The sequence below is a fragment of the Rattus norvegicus genome, chromosome 17, assembly GCF_036323735.1.
Source record: "Rattus norvegicus strain BN/NHsdMcwi chromosome 17, GRCr8, whole genome shotgun sequence".
NCBI lineage: Eukaryota > Metazoa > Chordata > Mammalia > Rodentia > Muridae > Rattus > Rattus norvegicus.
The window spans coordinates 4,213,793-4,235,310 of record NC_086035.1 but is presented as its reverse complement, the minus strand read 5'-3'; the positions used below and the strand labels follow the sequence as shown (position 1 = coordinate 4,235,310).

At 45.3% G+C, this 21,518-nt stretch overlaps 1 long non-coding RNA gene across 1 annotated transcript in view; it reads right to left on the bottom strand.

The window, feature by feature from the left end:
- Positions 1 to 21,518, bottom strand: part of LOC100912124 (uncharacterized) — a 151,022-nt gene that overhangs the window by 9,386 nt on the left and 120,118 nt on the right. Inside the window, exons 7-9 of the long non-coding RNA XR_001841748.3 lie at positions 18,935 to 19,008; positions 17,793 to 17,945; positions 6,938 to 7,056 (exon numbers count right to left, since the gene is read on the bottom strand). This is a non-coding gene — a long non-coding RNA (uncharacterized LOC100912124). The remainder of the gene's footprint in view (positions 1 to 6,937; positions 7,057 to 17,792; positions 17,946 to 18,934; positions 19,009 to 21,518) is intronic.

The following is a 21,518-nucleotide window of genomic DNA, read 5'->3' as shown; positions in this document are numbered from 1 at the left end:
ACCTCAGCTCTAGGAAATTACCTGGAGCCCTCTCATTTAGACATCAAGTTTCTCCTGGAAGGCCTAAGGGTTCCTAAGATTATCCCAGGGGCTAGAATTCAACTTCTGCTCACCCCAATGGATGACCAAGGACTTGCATCATCCTACCAGCCCTCGGCAACCTAACTTTCAAGGTCACATTTTGGTCAAACTTGGGAACAAACTTGGGGAAAGCTTGGGGAATGATGTCCGTGTAGTTTAACAGACACTAGCAGTTGTAGGGCACACTAGCACTCACAGTCATTCCATTACCCAGCATCTTCAATTTCAACGGCGCATACCATCACTTAGTGGGGAGGAGGAACCCAGGTGACTCACTGAGGTTTTTGTGTCTCTTGTTTTGTATTTATTTATTTATTTATTTATTGTTTGTTTGTTTGTTTCTTTGTTTTTTACCGCATCTGGTCAGCTGAGTTTCACATGCATGAAAACTAGAGCACCCACTTCTCACTGACCTCTGATTGTAGAAGGCTAGGCAATCTGTGGAGACATTTATCTCTGCATGAAGCCTGTGTGCCCCCACAGAGATGTAGGTTGTGATTCACGTGAAAGTCAAATGGAAGCCTACTGCTCCGGTTTCCGTCAACTCTCCCTCAGTGTCCTAAGAAACATCCAAAATTTCAGACCAGGCGAGGCCTATCCTGGCTGGTGGCAGGACATAGCTGCAGGAGACATTCAGAGCACTGTCTGCACCGAGGCCTAGGTCATCTCACTGCCGTTAGAATTCACACTCAACATGCAGGTGACCACAGAGCAGGGCTCACTTACCTATCTTACTTTATTTTCCATTGCTGTAACAAAATACTCAAAACTAGGAAATCAGTAAAGAATAGAAATGTATTTGTATCATAGTTCTGGAGATCTGAAGAGGCAAAGATACAATGTTACCATCTGTTAGCATCTGGTGGGTACACAGGAGGTGTCACAGGGCAAGATGGAGCAAGCGTGTTCTCTCGGGCAGGTAGACTATCTCCTGCTATCTATCATGGGACTCCATCCCAGGCCTCATCTAAGTCTACTTCCCAAAGGCCCCAATTCCCAGTACTAGGACTAGGACTGTGTGCTGTCAATCTCTGCATCTTTGGTTTTCCCCTTCCCAGACACTACAGGGTAACTATGTTGTCATATCACAAGGAAAGAAATTATATCCAAGCTTTTCTCTTTCTAATCCCAGCACCTTGAGTATTTGTTACAGTAACAGTCAGCTAACGCAGCCTTGGTCCTCTTTCTTCCTGAATAAAAAGTGTCGCTCAGCCCCAGCCAAACAGCCATCGGTTCAAGGTCAAAATGGCCCTTGTCCACCTTCTCCTCATATTGCCTTAGAATAAGGGGAGCTGGCAAAACAGTGGTAGGTGGAGCTCACCTTTGACTTTCCAATGACACCAGAATAGATATAAATGTTCCCACTTTTATGAGAACTGCTGGCATTGAAGAAGCTGAGTCCTCAGGAACTATCCTGCCCTCCCCTTGTTTACTGATGGACTGATTTTTGTCAGTCTTTTGAAATCTAAATGTGGGGACATCAGGAGAAGGGAGAGCATGGTGTCAGTGCTGTGAACTCACCAGGACTCAGACACAGCAGAGTCTTTGTCCCCCATTCCCTTATCATGAAATCAAGGACCAAAGGTGGCCTGTGTGAGGCTTGATGGTGTGAACCAAGACTAGCTTGCAGAGGGGAGATCTCCTGTGTGTCACACGTGTAAGAGATTTTGATAAACAAATGAGGTATAGTTCTGATATCTTTGTCCTGCTATAGCTCTAAATCAATTTCTCATAATCTACCAATGTTTGAAATTTTTTCCCTAGTCTTTTTTTTAATCTTTTGAAGACAGTGATAGTAACCACCCTTAATTTTGGCCTTCATTTTCTTTCTTAAACACTGGAAGTCTTGGTACCAAGAAGAGCTGCTGTCCTGAGGTGGGCCTTGCCCTGACCTGGCTGACTTTTTCTCTCACCCCAAGATTTCCTTGGGAGGGAGCTTATGATTAATGTGGCCCAGCCCAGTAATTTGCAGCACGCTTAGCCAACTCCCCTCAGCTCCAGCCATAAATCTAATGAGGTCAAGGACTTAGGGCAGCCAACAAACCACTCTTTGAAAGAACTGGGAGTGTCAAGGCAAGATCTCTTGGAATATTATGGACTAGACTGTGGACTCAGCTTTTTTGTTGGCATTAGTCAACTAGAGATTCATAACTCAAAAGTGGTTTCTGAGAAAGTACTGGGTGCATGCCTCAGAATGCCTGCTCCCCATATCCAGACAGGGTGACTTGTGAAGTTGAATATCCCTTAAACCCCAAGGCTGCAGACTCCTCAGTCAGCCTGGAAAACAAGATACAGGTAGTTCACATTCTACTTCTGCTGCTCACCAGCAATGTGACCCTGGACAATTCCCTTAGTCCCTCTCCAGGACAGAATATTCATCAGGATGAGAAAAGAGTCAGTGTGTACACTGTGGAGTACACACAAATACCTAAGAGAATGTTACACACTGTGGAGCACACACAAAAAAAACCTGAGGAAATAGGTTAATTTTGACCTAAGGGTTTGTCTGTTTCACAAGTTTCCCAGAGTTTTGTTTTGCTTTTTGTTTTGTTCTGCTTTTTGTTTTGTTTTGAGACAGGGCTTCTCTGTACAGAGCTGACTGTCCTGGAACTCTGTAGACCAGGCTGGCTTCAAACTCACAGAGATCTGCCAGCCTCTGCCTTGCAAGTACTGGGCTTAAAGGTGTGTGCCGCCGCCACCCAGCCCCAGCATTTATTTTTAATCTCAGAATTTCTTCACAGTCTTAAAAACTATGACCCTCAAAGCTTTTGTGCATTAAGAGCCGTTGGTGCTTATAATTCTGTGCCCAAACGGAAAGCCACACTGCCTAAAGCCACCCCATCAGCTAGCCTGATGGGATCATGATCAGCTTCTCAGAGACTCCACTGCACGTGCTGGAAAAGAACCACCAGTTTCCTGTGTCATCGATGGCCACACAGACCTCCGCTCAAACACCGGGCACATGATCTGTATACCTCTGCCACGCACTTAGTGCGTTTCACAGTACCCAGCTCCGACCCTGATATTAACTTATCAATTGAAGAACCATGTCTTTGTTTCATGAACTACTTAGGCTTTGCTTGCAGCTGTCTGTCGTGTTATACGTGCATTGTTTCTCCTCATGCCACTCTTAGCAGAAGCTGACAACCTCCAATAATAACAACAACGATAATTGGTGTTGGATACTAGGCAGCAGCTTAAGAGCCACTGGGCCAAGATCTTAAAAAGACAAGTTACCTAACTCAAGTATAACAGTCTTCCCACAATGTATCCATTGCTACTTCAAAATTATCACAGCAGCTGCTGGGGAGGAGACTCCTCACACCATACCCCACAGTTTATGCTTCCTAACCCATGATACTCGTTCCACAATCAGTCTTTTATTTTTAAGATTATTTTGTTTGATGTTGTTTTTATTTTATGTATATGAGTGTTTGTCCACACATATGTAGGTGCACTGTGTGTGTGTGTGTGTGTGTGTGTGTGTGTGTGTGTGTGTGTGCCTGGTACCCATGAGGTCCGGAAGAGGACATCAGATCATCTAAACCTAGAGTTTCAGAGATTACGAGTCACCACGTGGGTGCTAGAAACCAAACCTGGTCCTCTGCCCAAGCAGCAAGGGCTTTAGACTCCTGGACCATCGCCCTATGGTATCATTTTATTAACTAGGATCGTAGAAGTGGGGTTTGAACCGTGAGTCTTTTGTTATTGGCATTCTTTTAAAACAGATTGTTCTTTATTACCAAAATTTCAGCTTTCTTATTTGAAGAAATTGGCAACATGTTCCCCAAATGCATACAAATGTAACAGATTCAGAATAATTAAAACAGTTACAAAGGATCAGGATCATGAACCAGAGTTTTAAATGTCAAAACTTTCTATTCTACTACAGTAATCAAGACTGGGCGGTTACGAGCACTGACTGTTCTCACAGAGGACTAGGACTTTATTCTGTGCACACACACGGCAGCGCAAAACCATCTGTAACTCTAGTTCCAGGGGATCTGACGCCCTCTTCTGGCCTCTGCAGATACTGCACCCACATGGTGTGTAAACCTACATGCAGATAATCTCCCACACATACAATTCAAATGAATAAATCTTTTTTAAATAAAAGACTGGGGGCAGTGACATGAGCATAAATACACTGGCAGGTGGAATGGACCCAGAGTCTGTGCATAAACAAAGTGCAGAAAAGCAGTCTCCTGGCAGAGAACAGGGGGGACCACACGTTCATACATTCGATTGATAATTAGTTTAGATAGTCTTGCTGTGTGGCTTTTGTAGGCTTGGGACTCACTATGAAGACCAGGATGGCCTTGAACTTAGAGAGATCCACTTGCCTCTGCCTCCTGACTGCTGGGATTATAGCCAAGTGCAGCCATACCTGATGAGCCAGCTTTAAAACGAGTAAAGGAGTCGAATGAAAATTTCTCTGAAGAAGACCTGTAGGTGGCCTGTGAGCCCATAAAAATATGCTCAACACAGCCAGGCTCAGAGAGACGCAAACCAAACCACAGAGGCACCACCTCGATCTCACTCAAGAGCAGAAAGTAAGAAAGATGAGGGTCTGTGAGAGTGGCCAGAAATTAGACTCCTCATTCGTGATCTTCGGGGACTTTAACATTCAAGCAACGATTTTGGGAAACAATCAATCAGGCGATTCAAAATCATCATGGGACCAAGGCAATGCCACTCCCCGGGTGTGTGTAAAACACGTGTTCATAGAAGCACTCGTACAAATCCCCGGATATCCAGCAACTAACAACTGTGCAAGTGGACTGTACCGTACGGTTGAGAGTGACTCAGCAAACGGAATAAAAGGCTGATTCATGCAGCAGAGGTCTATACACAAATGGCCATACATTATATATAAGTTTATAAGAACCAGCCGTGGGAAAAGATTAGCAGTTGACAGGGGCTGAAAAAAAGATGGTCTTAAAGGGTTTCTTTTAAGGCAATGAAATATTCAGAAGTGGGCGAGGCAGTGATGGCCGCCCAACCTTGTGAGCAGATCACAGAAACCGAGCTGTCCACCAGTGCTACGGTGTGAGATCGGTCTCCACGGAAATGCTGCTTTACCAGATCCCATTCTCCAGTTGGATTTCATGAAACGGCATTTCTCCTGCTTTTCTGACCTTCCCCATCTACCCCAGGCAGTGAACCTGGAAGCCGAACAAGTTATTAACTTTACAGAGCTGAAGTAATCTGCCTTGCCAAGGGCGGAAGGAAATGCAGCTAAGCCCCGGGTAGAACATATCATGATTTAAAGCTAGAAAAGGGCATGTAAACCAGGCCAGTCGTAATGAAAGACCCCAGCTTCTCATGGAGGTGTTTTCAGAGCAGATGTGTCCCCCGAGTGAGGAACATAGACCTGTTTTTAACGCAGAGAGTTTAATCATGTTGAGCAGTGCCAGGTCCCCGTTCTCTTGTCTTCTTAGTTTGCTATGGCCTCCCCCTCCGGATACCCGTCTGAATCAGCTAGGAGCTAGGGTTGTGTAAGTGCTAGACGAGTTGGTGGGAGCAGCTGAAAATGTTGGAACCCTTCCTGGTGCAGACAAAGGCTGCCAGCCCAGCAGCTCCATAGGCCTCTGGACTGCAGAGGAGAACCTGGGCCTGCTTAACTCCTGGATCCCTCGGTTACCAGCTGTCCTCCTTCTGTTCCCCAACTGAGGACAGCACCCCAGTCTAGTGGTCTGGGAACCGAACTGTCCCTGACACGTTGCTGTGGTCAGAAATATAGACTAAGCAAGGTAACTTAAGCAAGAGAGACAAGAAGAAGTAAGGAAATACAGGAGACCACTGCCCAGCACTTCAAGGATTTCTCGAAGTTGAAGGCTTGCAAACACTCCCCTGCCTTCCCGTAACATTCTTGGCTCAGGAAGCATATTTCAGATTCCTCCAACAGGTTGCCCTGGAACCGCTTCCTCCCTTAAAGGAGCCATTCTCAGGAGCAGCCATGAGGCAGCTGCAAAGGCACATGAGCCAGTGAGACTGGGGACTTCTCTTTTGTTCTTGTTCTCGAGTTGCCACGCGTTCGTTCACCCTATTAGCCTCAAGAATTACCAACCAAAGTGATTGGAGAAATAAAAGAGGCTGTGAGGGTCCCAAGCCCCAGCTCAGCTCCCACATGGCCCCAGCGTCAGTTCCTCTGGGGGAACACATCTCAGCCTACAGAGGAATCTTGATAGCCTGACAAATTCTGAGCCTTTCAGAAGGCAAACGTTTTATTGTCCACAGAAAGGCCATTCAGTAAACTAAAGCCAGAGAGAGAAGAGAGGAAAAAGCATGAGGCTTAGCGAAAATTGTAGAGATGAAGAAAAAACAATATTCCTCCCAAAGCTACTTTGCTGGGTTATATGCAGATAATCAGAAACACATTTCCGCAGGATCAGCCACCCTTGAACTGCACTTAGATTCCTAAGTTAATCGAATGATGTTCAGCAAAAGTTAAACTGAAAACAGCAAACATGTCTGGGGTCCTTCCAGACCTCAAAACGGCTTTTTAAAAAATGCCTAAGATTTCATTCTTCCAAAAATATCTAGATGCCTGTAGGATAATTTCCCCTGCCAATGGTGACTAAACGAGGAGGTATCGGGAGCCCTCCCCATATTTCAATCTGGATTTGGTTACTGGGAGACTTCCCACCAGCCATATTTAAGGCAGGGCATTTGCCTTCCAGTTCAATGGATCTCTCTTTTTAAAAAGGAGTGTTCTGTGAAGTGGTACTAAATATAAGTCCATTCAAAAGGTTGATAAGTGTCTATTCCGGGGAAGAGAAGAGAAAATGACGTTGGAATTAAAAAAAAACAAACAAGCAAACAAACAAAAACCTTCTGTCAGTACTGGACTCACCCATAGTCCTTGTGAATCCCTCTGGACGCCACCCTGGACTCGCATCCCACCAGTCAGCCACTGAGGTGACTTCCGCTACAGTGGACTATTTCGTTCGTGGTGAATCCACTGTGGAGAACCTGAAGGCACAACAAATGAACTCTTAAAGTGGCAGATGGTTTGTCCCGCGTGTTAACGTCATACGTGATAAAGTGCCAAGCACTTCTGCAGGGCTCAATGCTGCACACCAGCATCTTGGTATCCGGACCCCCGCGTGTTGCGTTATTTTGCTTGATGTCTACACAGACTAGCTAAACCAAATTGCTGACCCCTTCTCAAGGCCAAAAAATGAATGTGTGTTATGTCCCCCCTGTCTTTTTCTGCCCAGAGAATGATTAAAGCCCTGGAGAAGACAAGGCGGGACAGAGAAGTAGTTCTGTCATCTGTGTGCCAGCCTCCCTCCTGAGTCGGGAGCGCTCCTATGGGTAGCATCTGGGCACTGATAACCTTCAATCCAGACCTTTAAATGGACCCTGCTAGAAGGCACTGGTGAGGTTTTCCATGGGTTCAAGTTTGGTCTAGATCAGCCAGTAATTGAGAACCCTGCCTGGTCGTCAAATGTTGCCTGTGGCTCCTCTCTGGACAACAGTTGGAAGCGGATCCGGAGTCAGCCAAGAATGGTGAATCTGATGCAGACAAACACAGCCTTGACCCTCAGGCCCCGCCCCAACCCCCCACCCCCTTCTCCCGTTTCAGTGCTTCACAGCTACAGCCAATGTAAAGGAAGGGCTGCACTCACTCCTGGGAGAGTTGGCGGTTCGGGTGGGGTAGAAGTATATTCTATTCCACTTTCACACTAACCACAGGGGGAGAAAATACTGGAGAATGACAGACAGATGTCTACCATGGGGTCTGACACCCACCCTTTAGAGTTGAGCGCTCCTAGAGGCTCCTCTTTATTTCTTTTGTTTTTTTTTTTTTTTTTTGTTCTTTTTTTCGGAGCTGGGGACCGAACCCAGGGCCTTGCGCTTCCTAGGCAAGCGCTCTACCACTGAGCTAAATCCCCAACCCCTTCCTCTTTATTTCTTAAAGATTCATTTATTGGTTTTATGTAAGTACACTGTCTTCAGACACACCAGAAGAAGGCACCGGATCTCATTACAGATGGTCATGAGCCACCATGTGGTTGCTGGGAATGAACTCAGGACCTCTGGAAGAGCAGTCAGTGCTCTTAACCACTGAGCCATCTCTCCAGCCCTTATCTTTTTTTTATTTTTTTTTATTTATTTTTTTATTAACTTGAGTATTTCTTATATACATTTTGAGTGTTATTCCCTTTCCCGATATCCGGGCAAACATCCCCCTCCCCCCTCCCCTTCCTTATGGGTGTTCCCCTCCCAACCCTCCCCCCATTGCCGCCCTCCCCCCACCAGTCTAGTTCACTGAGCGTTCAGTCTTAGCAGGACCCAGGGCTTCCCCTTCCACTGGTGCTCTTACTAGGATATTCATTGCTACCTATGGGGTCAGAGTCCAGGATCAGTCCATGTATAGTATTTAGGTAGTGGCTTAGTCCCTGGAAGCTCTGGTTGCTTGGCATTGTTGTACATATGGGGTCTCGAGCCCCTTCAAGCTCTTCCAGTTCTTTCTCTGATTCCTTCAACGGGGGACCTATTCTCAGTTCAGTGGTTTGCTGCTGGCATTCGCCTCTGTATTTGCTGTATTCTGGCTGTGCCTCTCAGGAGCGATCTACATCTGGCTCCTGTCGGTCTGCACTTCTTTGCTTCATCCATCTTGTCTAATTGGGTGGCTCTATATGTATGGGCCACATGTGGGGCAGGCTCTGAATGGGTGTTCCTTCAGTCTCTGTTTTAATCTTTGCCTCTCTCTTCCCTGCCAAGGGTATTCTTGTTCCCCTTTTAAAGAAGGAGTGAACCATTCACATTTTGATCATCCGTCTTGAGTTTCATTTGTTCTACGCATCGAGGGTAATTCAAGCATTTGGGCTAATAGCCACTTATCAATGAGTGCATACCATGTATGTCTTTCTGTGATTGGGTTAGCTCACTCAGGATGATGTTTTCCAGTTCCAACCATTTGCCTACGAATTTCATAAAGTCGTTGTTTTTGATAGCTGAGTAATATTCCATTGTGTACATGTACCACATTTTCTGTATCCATTCCTCTGTTGAAGGGCATCTGGGTTCTTTCCAGCTTCTGGCTATTATAAATAAGGCTGCGATGAACATAGTGGAGCACGTGTCTTTTTTATATGTTGGGGCATCTTTTGGGTATATGCCCAAGAGAGGTATAGCTGGATCCTCAGGCAGTTCAATGTCCAATTTTCTGAGGATCCTCCAGACTGATTTCCAGAATGGTTGTACCAGTTTGCAATCCCACCAACAATGGAGGAGTGTTCCTCTTTCTCCACATCCTCGCCAGCATCTGTTGTCCCCTGAGTTTTTGATCTTAGCCATTCTCACTGGTGTGAGGTGAAATCTCAGGGTTGTTTTGATTTGCATTTCCCTTATGACTAAAGATGTTGAACATTTCTTTAGGTGTTTCTCAGCCATTCGGCATTCCTCAGCTGTGAATTCTTTGTTTAGCTCTGAACCCCATTTTTTAATAGGGTTATTTGTTTCCCTGCGGTCTAACTTCTTGAGTTCTTTGTATATTTTGGATATAAGGCCTCTATCTGTTGTAGGATTGGTAAAGATCTTTTCCCAATCTGTTGGTTGCCGTTTTGTCCTAACCACAGTGTCCTTTGCCTTACAGAAGCTTTGCAGTTTTATGAGATCCCATTTGTCGATTCTTGATCTTAGAGCGTAAGCCATTGGTGTTTTGTTTAGAAAATTTTTTCCAGTGCCCATGTGTTCCAGATGCTTCCCTAGTTTTTCTTCTATTAGTTTGAGTGTGTCTGGTTTGATGTGGAGGTCCTTGATCCACTTGGACTTAAGCTTTGTACAGGGTGATAAGCATGGATCGATCTGCATTCTTCTACCTGTTGACCTCCAGTTGAACCAGCACCATTTGCTGAAAATGCTATCTTTTTTCCATTTGATGGTTTTGGCTCCTTTGTCAAAAATCAAGTGACCATAGGTGTGTGGGTTCATTTCTGAGTCTTCAATTCTATTCCATTGGTCTATCTGTCTGTCTCTGTACCAATACCATGCAGTTTTTATCACTATTGCTCTGTAATACTGCTTGAGTTCAGGGATAGTGATTCCCTCTGAAGTCCTTTTATTGTTGAGGATAGCTTTAGCTATCCTGGGTTTTTTGTTATTCCAGATGAATTTGCAAATTGTTCTGTCTAACTCTTTGAAGAATTGGATTGGTATTTTGATGGGGATTGCATTGAATCTGTAGATTGCTTTTGGTAAAATGGCCATTTTTACTATATTAATCCTGCCAATCCATGAGCATGGGAGATCTTTCCATCTTCTGAGGTCTTCTTCAATTTCCTTCTTCATTGTCTTGAAGTTCTTATTGTACAGATCTTTTACTTGCTTGGTTAAAGTCACACCGAGGTACTTTATATTATTTGGGTCTATTATGAAGGGTGTTGTTTCCCTAATTTCTTTCTCAGCTTGTTTCTCTTTTGTATAGAGGAAGGCAACTGATTTATTTGAGTTAATTTTATACCCAGCCACTTTGCTGAAGTTGTTTATCAGCTTTAGTAGTTCTCTGGTGGAACTTTTGGGATCACTTAAATATACTATCATATCATCTGCAAATAGTGATATTTTGACTTCTTCTTTTCCGATCTGTATCCCCTTGACGTCCTTTTGTTGTCTGATTGCTCTGGCTAGAACTTCAAGAACTATATTGAATAAGTAGGGAGAGAGTGGGCAGCCTTGTCTAGTCCCTGATTTTAGTGGGATTGCTTCAAGTTTCTCTCCATTTAGTTTAATGTTAGCAACTGGTTTGCTGTATATGGCTTTTACTATATTTAGGTATGGGCCATGAATTCCTATTCTTTCCAGGACTTTTATCATGAAGGGGTGTTGAATTTTGTCAAATGCTTTCTCAGCGTCTAATGAAATGATCATGTGGTTTTGTTCTTTCAGTTTGTTTATATAATGGATCACGTTGATGGTTTTCCATATATTAAACCATCCCTGCATGCCTGGGATGAAGCCTACTTGGTCATGGTGGATGATTGTTTTGATGTGCTCTTGGATTCGGTTTGCCAGAATTTTATTGAGTATTTTTGTGTCGATATTCATAAGGGAAATTGGTCTGAAGTTCTCTTTCTTTATTGGGTCTTTGTGTGGTTTAGGTATAAGAGTAATTGTGGCTTCATAGAAGGAATTCGGTACGGCTCCATCTGTTTCAATTTTGTGGAATAGTTTGGATAATATTGGTATGAGGTCTTCTATGAAGGTCTGATAGAATTCTGCACTAAACCCGTCTGGACCTGGGCTCTTTTTGGTTGGGAGACCTTTAATGACTGCTTCTATTTCCTTAGGAGTTATGGGGTTGTTTAACTGGTTTATCTGTTCCTGATTTAACTTCGGTACCTAGTATCTGTCTAGGAAATTGTCCATTTCCTGAAGATTTTCAAGTTTTGTTGAATATAGGTTTTTATAGTAAGATCTGATGATTTTTTTAATTTCCTCTGAATCTGTTGTTATGTCTCTCTTTTCATTTCTGATTTTGTTAATTTGGACGCACTCTCTGTGTCCTCTCGTTAGTCTGGCTAAGGGTTTATCTATCTTGTTGATTTTCTCAAAGAACCAACTTTTGGTTCTGTTGATTCTTTCTATGGTCCTTTTTGTTTCTACTTGGTTGATTTCAGCTCTGAGTTTGATTATTTCCTGCCTTCTACTCCTCCTGGGTGTATTTGCTTCTTTTTGTTCTAGAGCTTTTAGGTGTGCTGTCAAGCTGCTGACATATGCTCTTTCCTGTTTCTTTCTGCAAGCACTCAGCGCTATGAGTTTTCCTCTTAGCACAGCTTTCATTGTGTCCCATAAGTTTGGGTATGTTGTACCTTCATTTTCATTAAATTCTAAAAAGTTTTTAATTTCTTTCTTTATTTCTTCCTTGACCAGGTTATCATTGAGTAGAGCATTGTTCAATTTCCAAGTATATGTGGGCATTCTTCCTTGATTGTTATTGAAGACCAGTTTTAGGCCGTGGTGGTCCGATAGCACGCATGGGATTATTTCTATCTTTCTGTACCTGTTGAGGCCCGTTTTTTGACCAATTATATGGTCAATTTTGGAGAAAGTACCATGAGGAGCTGAGAAGAAGGTATATCCTTTTGCTTTAGGATAGAATGTTCTATAAATATCCGTTAAGTCCATTTGGCTCATGACTTCTCTTAGTCTGTCTACATCTCTGTTTAATTTTTGTTTCCATGATCTGTCCATTGATGAGAGTGGGGTGTTGAAATCTCCCACTATTATTGTGTGAGGTGCAATGTGTGTTTTGAGCTTTAGTAAGGTTTCTTTTACATATGTAGGTGCCCTTGTATTTGGGGCATAGATATTTAGGATTGAGAGTTCATCTTGGTGGATTTTTCCTTTGATGAATATGAAGTGTCCTTCCTTATCTTTTTTGATGACTTTTAGTTGAAAATTGATTTTATTTGATATTAGAATGGCTACTCCAGCTTGCTTCTTCTGACCATTTGCTTGGAAAGTTGTTTTCCAGCCTTTCACTCTGAGGTAATGTCTGTCTTTGTCTCTGAGGTGTGTTTCTTGTAGGCAGCAGAATGCAGGGTCCTCGTTGCGTATCCAGTTTGTTAATCTATGTCTTTTTATTGGGGAGTTGAGGCCATTGATGTTGAGAGATATTAAGGAATAGTGATTATTGCTTCCCATTATATTCATATTTGGATGTGAGGTTATGTTTGTGTGCTTTCATTCTCTTTGTTTTGTTGCCAAGACGATTAGTTTCTTGCTTCTTCTAGGGTATAGCTTGCCTCCTTATGTTGGGCTTTACCATTTATTATCCTTTGTAGTGCTGGATTTGTAGAAAGATATTGTGTAAATTTGGTTTTGTCGTGGAATATCTTGGTTTCTCCATCTATGTTAATTGAGAGTTTTGCAGGATACAGTAACCTGGGCTGGCATTTGTGTTCTCTTAGGGTCTGTATGACATCAGTCCAGGATCTTCTGGCCTTCATAGTTTCTGGCGAGAAGTCTGGTGTGATTCTGATAGGTCTGCCTTTATATGTTACTTGACCTTTTTCTCTTACTGCTTTTAATATTCTTTCTTTATTTTGTGCGTTTGGTGTTTTGACTATTATGTGACGGGAAGTGTTTCTTTTCTGGTCCAATCTATTTGGAGTTCTGTAGGCTTCTTGTATGCCTATGGGTATCTCTTTTTTTAGGTTAGGGAAGTTTTCTTCTATGATTTTGTTGAAGATATTTACTGGTCCTTTGAGCTGGGAGTCTTCACTCTCTTCTATACCTATTATCCTTAGGTTTGATCTTCTCATTGAGTCCTGGATTTCCTGTATGTTTTGGACCAGTAGCTTTTTCTGCTTTACATTATCTTTGACAGTTGAGTCAATGATTTCTGTGGAATCTTCTGCTCCTGAGATTCTCTCTTCCATCTCTTGTATTCTGTTGGTGAAGCTTGTATCTACAGCTCCTTGTCTCTTCTTTTGGTTTTCTATATCCAGGGTTGTTTCCATGTGTTCTTTCTTGATTGCTTCTATTTCCATTTTTAATTCCTTCAACTGTTTGATTGTGTTTTCCTGGAATTCTTTCAGGGATTTTTGCGGTTCCTCTCTTTAGGCTTCTACTTGTTTATTAATGTTTTCCTGTGTTTCCCTAAGGGAGTTCTTCACGTCTTTCTTGAAGTCCTCCAGCATCATGATCAAATATGATTTTGAAACTAGATCTTGCTTTTCTGGTGTGTTTGGATATTCCATGTTTGTTTTGGTGGGAGAATTGGGCTCCGATGATGCCATGTAGTCTTGGTTTCTGTTGCTTGGGTTCCTGCGCTTGCCTCTCGCCATCAGATTATCTCTAGTGTTACTTTGTTCTGCTATTTCTGACAGTGGCTAGACTGTCCTATAAGCCTGTGTGTCAGGAGTGCTGTAGACCTGTTTTCCTCTCTTTCAGTCAGTTATGGGGACAGAGTGTTCTGCTTTCGGGCGTGTAGTTTTTCCTCTCTACAGGTCTTCAGCTGTTCCTGTGGGCCTGTGTCTTGAGTTCACCAGGCAGCTTTCTTGCAGCAGAAAAGTTGGTCTTACCTGTGGTCCCGAGGCTCAAGTTTGCTCGTGGGGTGCTGCCCACGGGCTCTCTGCAGCAGCAGCAACCAGGAATACCTGCGCCGCCCCTTCCGGGAGCTTCAGTGCACCAGGGTTCCAGATGGCCTTTGGTGTTTTCCTCTGGCGTCCGAGATGTATGTACAGAGAGCAGTCTCTTCTGGTTTCCCAGGCGTGTCTGCCTCTCTGAAGGTTTAGCTCTCCCTCCCACGGGATTTGGGTGCAGAGAACTGTTTATCCGGTCTGTTTCCTTCAGGTTCCGGCGGTGTCTCAGGCGCAGGGGACCTGCCGCTCCTGGGCCCTCCCCTACGGGAGCCCAGAGGCCTTATACAGTTTCCTCTTGGGCCAGGGATGTGGGCAGGGGTGGGCAGTGTTGGTGGTCTCTTCAGCTCTGCAGCCTCAGGAGTGCCCACCTGACCAGGCGGTGAGGTCTCTTTCCCACGGGGTCTGGGAGCAGAGAGCTGCTGTGGGCCGGGATCCGCGGGTGTGGGACTTCCGGAAACACAGGACGTGCCCGGTCCTAGAGGAATTCTGCCTCTGTGTGTCCCGATTTCACCAGGCAGCTTTCTTGCAGCAGAAAAGTTGGTCTTACCTGTGGTCCCGAGGCTCAAGTTTGCTCTCGGGGTGCTGCCCATGGGCTCTCTGCGGCGGCAGCCAGCCCTCATCTTTAATATAGAAACCAGCAGGCAGTTTTGCTGACCGGTTCCCAACAGCAAAACTATCTCCATGTTCAAGTCACCCTCCAGAACCTAGAACCCAGGGCTAAAGCCTAAGACCTGTCTGCCAGCACCGTGACCTGACCTTGCTTTGAGTCAGTGCTGAAGCATGGGAGCGCACACCGGTGCAGCCGGTGCAGCCGGTGCAGCCGGTGTGCCGAGGTTTCAGGAACACAAAGCAACTTGCAAATGACACTGCTCCCTCGAGGAGATGGGGCTCTTCGCCGCATCCCTTTTAATATAAACAGGCTTGAAAATTATGGGCAATCAACAGAAGGTAGGGAGGTTGCGCTGTATGGCTTCAAAGGTCGGGCCGTGACAGGGTGACTTCAACTGCTAGCGCTACCTCACAAGAAGCCTGACGACGTGTATGGTCTCTAAACATGCCTCACGTACCACACCGGTGAGTGAACGAGCTTCTCCGTGCAAAGACAAACTGTCCTTCCAGCATGCTTGCTTAATCCGTGCCCCACGGGAGCCACAAGCATCGCACGGTGGTTAACCTTAGCTCTTGAGTGCTGGTGTGGCACAACACACAGCCGTGAAGACCAGAAGATGCCAGCATGATGGCGTAGTAGCTAAAGGCGTGCGCCACCAACCCTGACTGCTGAGTTTGATCTCCAGAGCCCATGTGGTTGACATAAGTATCCTCCAGGAGTTGTCCTCTCATCTACACATACGGCCCGGCCCGTGGTGTGCACCTGCACGTGGGCCAAAACAGATGTAGTTAAAAAGTAACCAAGTAAATAAAAGCACTTCTAAGAGTAACATTAAAGTAGCTCTTTGTTAATCCCTGTGGTTCCCCCGGGTGTCAGAGCACCATGCCTTCCCTCACTGTGCACTCCAGGCACCTGCCTGCCTCCCCTGGCGTGTTGATTTCCACACCCTGCACACACCGTAGATGCTTCATCCCACATAGCCTACAGGTTGCAGCCAAGACAAGCTGCTCTTTCTGGCCATTGCTTCCCCACCTCACAAACACGGTTACTGAGCCCCAAAGGTCACAAGGTTAACAAGCAATAGGTCTAGGGTTAGAAAAAAAAAACCCCACAGTATACCTACAAACCTACGCTCTGTCTGCAGCATGAGGTGCCCACTGGTAACCAATCGTCTCACACACATGTACCCACCTGGTGAATAGTTTTTGTCAGTCAACACAGGTTGCATTGATTGTGGAAACAAAGACAGGTCTTTGTGACATGAAATGGGTCCTAGAGGTGCGAGCCACTCTGCAGGGTAGCATCCTTTGGGAAGACTCAGATAGGCAGCAACTGCTCTGCAGTAGCTCACATTCCTGCAGCTGCCAAAGCAGGGACAGCAGACTGGACGCTTGTCCACCCTGGATGAACAGGCTCCATTCTGGGCAATGGTGTATGCTTCATTGTGTTTTACAGGTCAAAGAGAACCACAGTCACACCTAACTTCAAGGGGACAGGGATGGCTACTCTTCTAGACATTGGTGTAGAGTGGACCTGAGCCAGTCAGTGGTGATGAGTAGATCAGGACTGAGTCTCAAAGCAGACACAACTGAGGTTACTGTTTCCTTAATCTGCAATCTTTCACTAATACAGGGAAACACTGAGGAACGATTACGGTAGATTTTCGAGGCTTCAACCACCACTTAATTCTGACAATAACAGCAAGTTGTGTTCTTGTAACCACGAGGAAAACCACAGCCAGCGTTTACGGAGTGCTTTGCAATTTGCATGACATTTTCATTTATATCTTCTCTCTATGAAATGTGAGAACGTCCAAAAGGAGGTTTTGAAATATCCATTTCCTTCAGTTTTGCAGTATGGGATTAAGTAAAATGGTGGAACCCATCTGCCCAGTATAGAAAGATTGAGCTCCATAACAAAGAGAGCTTGCTGCACAGAATGGTCCTCTTTAGACCTGGCATCACAGAGAACTTCAGGGGAGGACAGCAGAAGCCCACACTACAGGGTGAGCCTTGTATCCCTCAATGATTATGTGTAGACACTGCTCACCTGCTATAGTCTGTGTTCTCCCTACTGACTCTGTTCCTTTCTCTTGCTATAATAAAATACTACACACATGTGTATGTGTGTGTGTATATATATATATATATACATATATATCAGGAGCAATTTTGCATATTATTTAACATGTTATATATAATAATATATTTATATATAATCAGAAGATATATAGATATAGATATATAAAACTAGGACTCAAGTTTCCTTGTTTGTGAGATAGGGAAGCTGTGTGTGTGTGTGTGTGTGTGTGTGTGTGTGTGTGTGTGTGTGTGTGTCTTAATATTGTATAGAAAGGCATTTGTTTCTTGCAGTTCTGGAGAATGGGATGTCCAAGAAGGAGTGGGCATTTCCTCTGCTGGACCTATATATGGCAGATGGCATCACTTAGGAAGGCAGAACCAGCATTCCAAGCACAGCTCACTCTTATACTAAATCCATTCCCTTGATAACCTAGTAATCTAATAATCCACAAATGGAGCATTTGGATCACAATCCAATCACCTCCCAACATGGGGCACAGGGGATCCAATGTCCAACACATGAAACCCAATATCCAAGACATCTCGAGCCAGAGCAGTCAGGCAGACTCCCGGCTTGGTGTTGTGTTTTAACTCATAAAATAAAAGTTGAAAGTGACATTCTGCCTACGAGCTGAATCTAGCTTACAACGTGCTTACCTTGGAACACATTTAATAAATGAGATGCCACGGGCACATAAGAAGTGAGAATAGCCCAGGAAAAGCATGGGTTTCCAATGCTGCTCTCCAAGCCAGCAAAGCCAGCTGCTCAGACCTCCACCCTGCAGAGCACGCAGGACCACAGCTCTGCATGTGCTGTGCTCTTCTGCAGGATATAGTTCCCTGCCATCTCTGTCACTTCTAGTGGCTTCACCCTGGGTCTGTTTTTCAGGTATTTATTTAACCACAGGCTTTTGTACTCACAGGGACTGAGGCAGGATGACAACAGTGCAAGCTACAGGGGAGTGGAGAGACAGCTCAGTCAGTGAAGAGCTTGCTTCCCAAGCATGAGGACCTGAGTTCACATCCGACCACCCATGGGCAAAGCTGTGGGCGATGCCTGAAACTGTGACAGCCCTGGAGAAACAGACACAAAGGGATCCCTGAAATTGGGCCAGCCCGCCTAGAGAGACAGGCAAGCTACATACTGAGTAAGAATAACTGAGAAAAACACTGGACACCAGCTTCAGGCCGTCACAGTCGTGTGAGGACATGTTTCTAGACATGTATGTGCACACAAGCGTAACACACATACACGCTGAATGGTCACATGTACGCAGGTAAGCACACACACATGAATGTGCACATGCACACATGGGTACATGCATGTGCACATATTCACATACACATGCATTTGCACATGCACACGTGGGCACACAAATGTGCACACATGTACACACATGCATGTACACACACACACACACACACACACACACATGAGCATACCCTTGAGATGTCCTTTTCATCTGGTGGTTACTACAGCTTTTCTCAACCTGTACCCGCCTGTCCACTCCCACAGGGCGTAACTCCTCGCTCCTGTAAGTCAGGCCAAACAGTGCTCTCAGGGAGCCGACTGCCTTCCAGCACTCCATGGGGACTGAGAGAATGACCAAGCCCCTTCCCCCTCACCTCCTCTCCCCGGCAGTAGTCATCCAATGTCCTGGCTGACGGGTTCTCTACTCTTGTCCTGTTTAAAACCCAACCCATCAGCTGGATGTGAGCAGAAGTCCCATGAAGCCAAGGATCCAGGCCCACCTTCTTACCAATGCAACTCAACAGTTTATACAATCCCCGACACATAGTAGGTGCCCAACCCCTGGCACGCAGTAGGTGCTCAGTCAATCTCAGGGAATGATGTCACTTTGTCCACCATTAGAACTTAGTTTAGCAAAACTTAGTCTGTTTTGCTGTTGTATAAACCAGCAAGCGAGATACTGTCTTCACCACAGTAACGGAACCGGAACTTCTTAGCTGGCTGTCATTAACATCACGTTTTCCTGGGGGCTGGAGAGCTGGCTCCAGAGTTAAGAGCACTTGATGCTCCTGCAGATGCTATAGCAACGTACCATTATCTGGTAACTCCAAATGCAGCAAATCCGACGACCTCCTTGGACCTCTGTTGGCGCCAGGCATGCCCTTGCTGCAAATATATACATGCAGGTGAAAGTCTCATACATATAAAACAAAAATAACCTCTGAAAGGACAGAAGATATTGCCACGTAGATTGTGTCCTTGGAGTATCGCAATGAGCTCCTGTGGCTGATGAGGGTAGTGGTCTAAATAATGACACAGGCTACATTGCGTCTACTGCAGGTGCATGGACTTAAGGATCTGGAAGTAGGGAGATGATCCCTAAATGCAATCACAGAGTCCTTCTAAGGGTAAGTGAGTAGCGAGTGACTTGATGCACATGAAGAAGAGGCTGAGGTGGGAATATAGGCAACACACTATGGTGTCAGCATGTCAGCAGCTCCCGGAAGCAAGGATGGGTTCTTTCCTGGAGCTCCAGGTGGGAAGGTGGCCCTGTCTGAACCTCAGTTCAGCCCAGAAAAGAGCAATCCTCTAGAACCATGAGAGAAAACATTTCATTTTGAAAGTCAAAGCCTCATTTGTGGTCTTTTGTTCCGGGAGTCAGATTAGAAAGCCGCCGTGACTCACACAAAGGTCTCTTTTCACTGGATGTGGAGGAGAAATTCCCAACAATGCAAAGGTGGACTCAGGCCTGAAACAGGGGCAGCCGATGCCTGGGTGCAGGCTCTGTCCCTTCACCCAAGCACATCCAGGAAACAATGGTCTCCGGGAGATCCTGGGAAGTGACTCCCCATGAGTAACAGCAGAAAGGATAAACCAGAACCTGAGGCAAATTGTGTCTACCCAGGGAAGGTAGGGAATGATACTGCAGGCGGTCCTCTCCTGAGGAGACTCAGGGAAGCTCCTCCATGTGCTATGCTGGAGAACCATGCTATTAAGGTCATTCTAGAATCAGAAGGCCCTTTACTGGGTGAATCTTGGTATCTGTACCATGCTGGAGAGTTCCTCTGTCCTCTGTCCCTGAGTACTAAGTCCTAGCAGCTTTCTCATACAACAGGGTCTGAGCCAGCCCATGTCACCACGCACTTAAGGACACAGCACGCAGTTCTGGGAGTACTGAAGCCCGGTTCCATGCCAGAATTCTTCCCACACAGACCCATAACAACTGCTCCAGCAACCGTGAACTAGAACCAGAATGCTCACGGACCCTCCTAGGCCATTTGCAAAGACGAGGCACTTTCAGTAGCATCTGCTTGAGTTTCCTTCCCTGTGGGTCATCTACCTTGATGCTTAGGTGACTGTTCTCTGTCCATTGTGGCACTTGGGGGTGGGACTATAATTAAAAGAAACCAATGCTTTGTAAAAAAAAAAAAAAAAAAAAAAAAAAACAAAGGGGGAAGGGAGCTGGGCCATCTGTGATTTTATTTGCTCTAAGTCCAGATAGTAAAAAGGCAGAAGGACAGGTGTGCCTGCCGATGTGGCTGGATAATTGGATAAGTGTGGTCAGCTCCAAGAATTCAACTTCTCTTCCGTTTACGCAACTTAACCGCAGAGAGAACAAGATGTGCTTACTTTATTAAATATTAAAAAATCTTATTACAGCGCCTCTCCCACCTGGGCCGTGATTAACCGCTCATTATTACTTAACAATGAGTCCACTGTTTTTGCCTCAATAATTATGATGAAATTACTGAAAAAGAATTCTAGAGCTGCTGCCGTGATGAAGGTAGTGTAGTGGACTGGAAAGGCGGCTGACTTTGCCAAGGTCACAGAAGACCAGCATCTGTGCTGGGGAAGCGCTCACACATGAAATAAGACGAACAAATCTAAAAAGGATCATCTTAAAGGATGCTCATGAGGCTCACGGCCTTGGTACTGCACACTCTTCAGAGAAACAACGAGTAGAACACAAACACACAGAAAGAGTCGCTCTAAGGAACCAGCTCACACGGTGGCGGATGCTTGTGGGAGATAAAAACCAACAGAGAAGCTGTCAGAAGCTCAGGAAAGAGCAGCCAGAGGCCAACTATGGGCAGAATTTCTTTGTCTTTGGCGGGGAACAGGGTCGGGGTCAGTCTTTGCCTTATTAAAAGGTTTCAGAATGGCTCAGCAGTTGAGAACTTGTCATGCTCCTCTGGAGGACTGGAGTCAAGTTTCCAGCACCCACGTCAAGCGGTTCGTAACCACCTGTAACACAGCCGCAGGGGATCCAAGACCCTTCAAGGGCACTTCTTGCAGGGACATTCGTGTACCCACCTAAACACACACACACACACACACACACACACACACACACACACACAATTAAAATTAGGAGGAAGGTTAGTGTAATCCAGGAACCTGCATGGCACTCGCCCCCCACCCCCGGCATCTATCTATAAAATGGACTTGTGGTCTCCATTGTGCTTCTGTGAAGATGAAATGAATGAAGGCATGTAGCCCCAAGGAGGACGGCATCCCCCCACCAAAAAAAAGGGACAGCACACAGCCCACAGCCTGAGGGCAGCACACAGTGTGTGTTTACAATGGTGATAAGAACTATGAGCGACCTTTGAGGCTGAGAGGCACTGCAGCCCCACTGGAATCATTTCTAAGCTATCTGCACGAGTCTTCTCAGA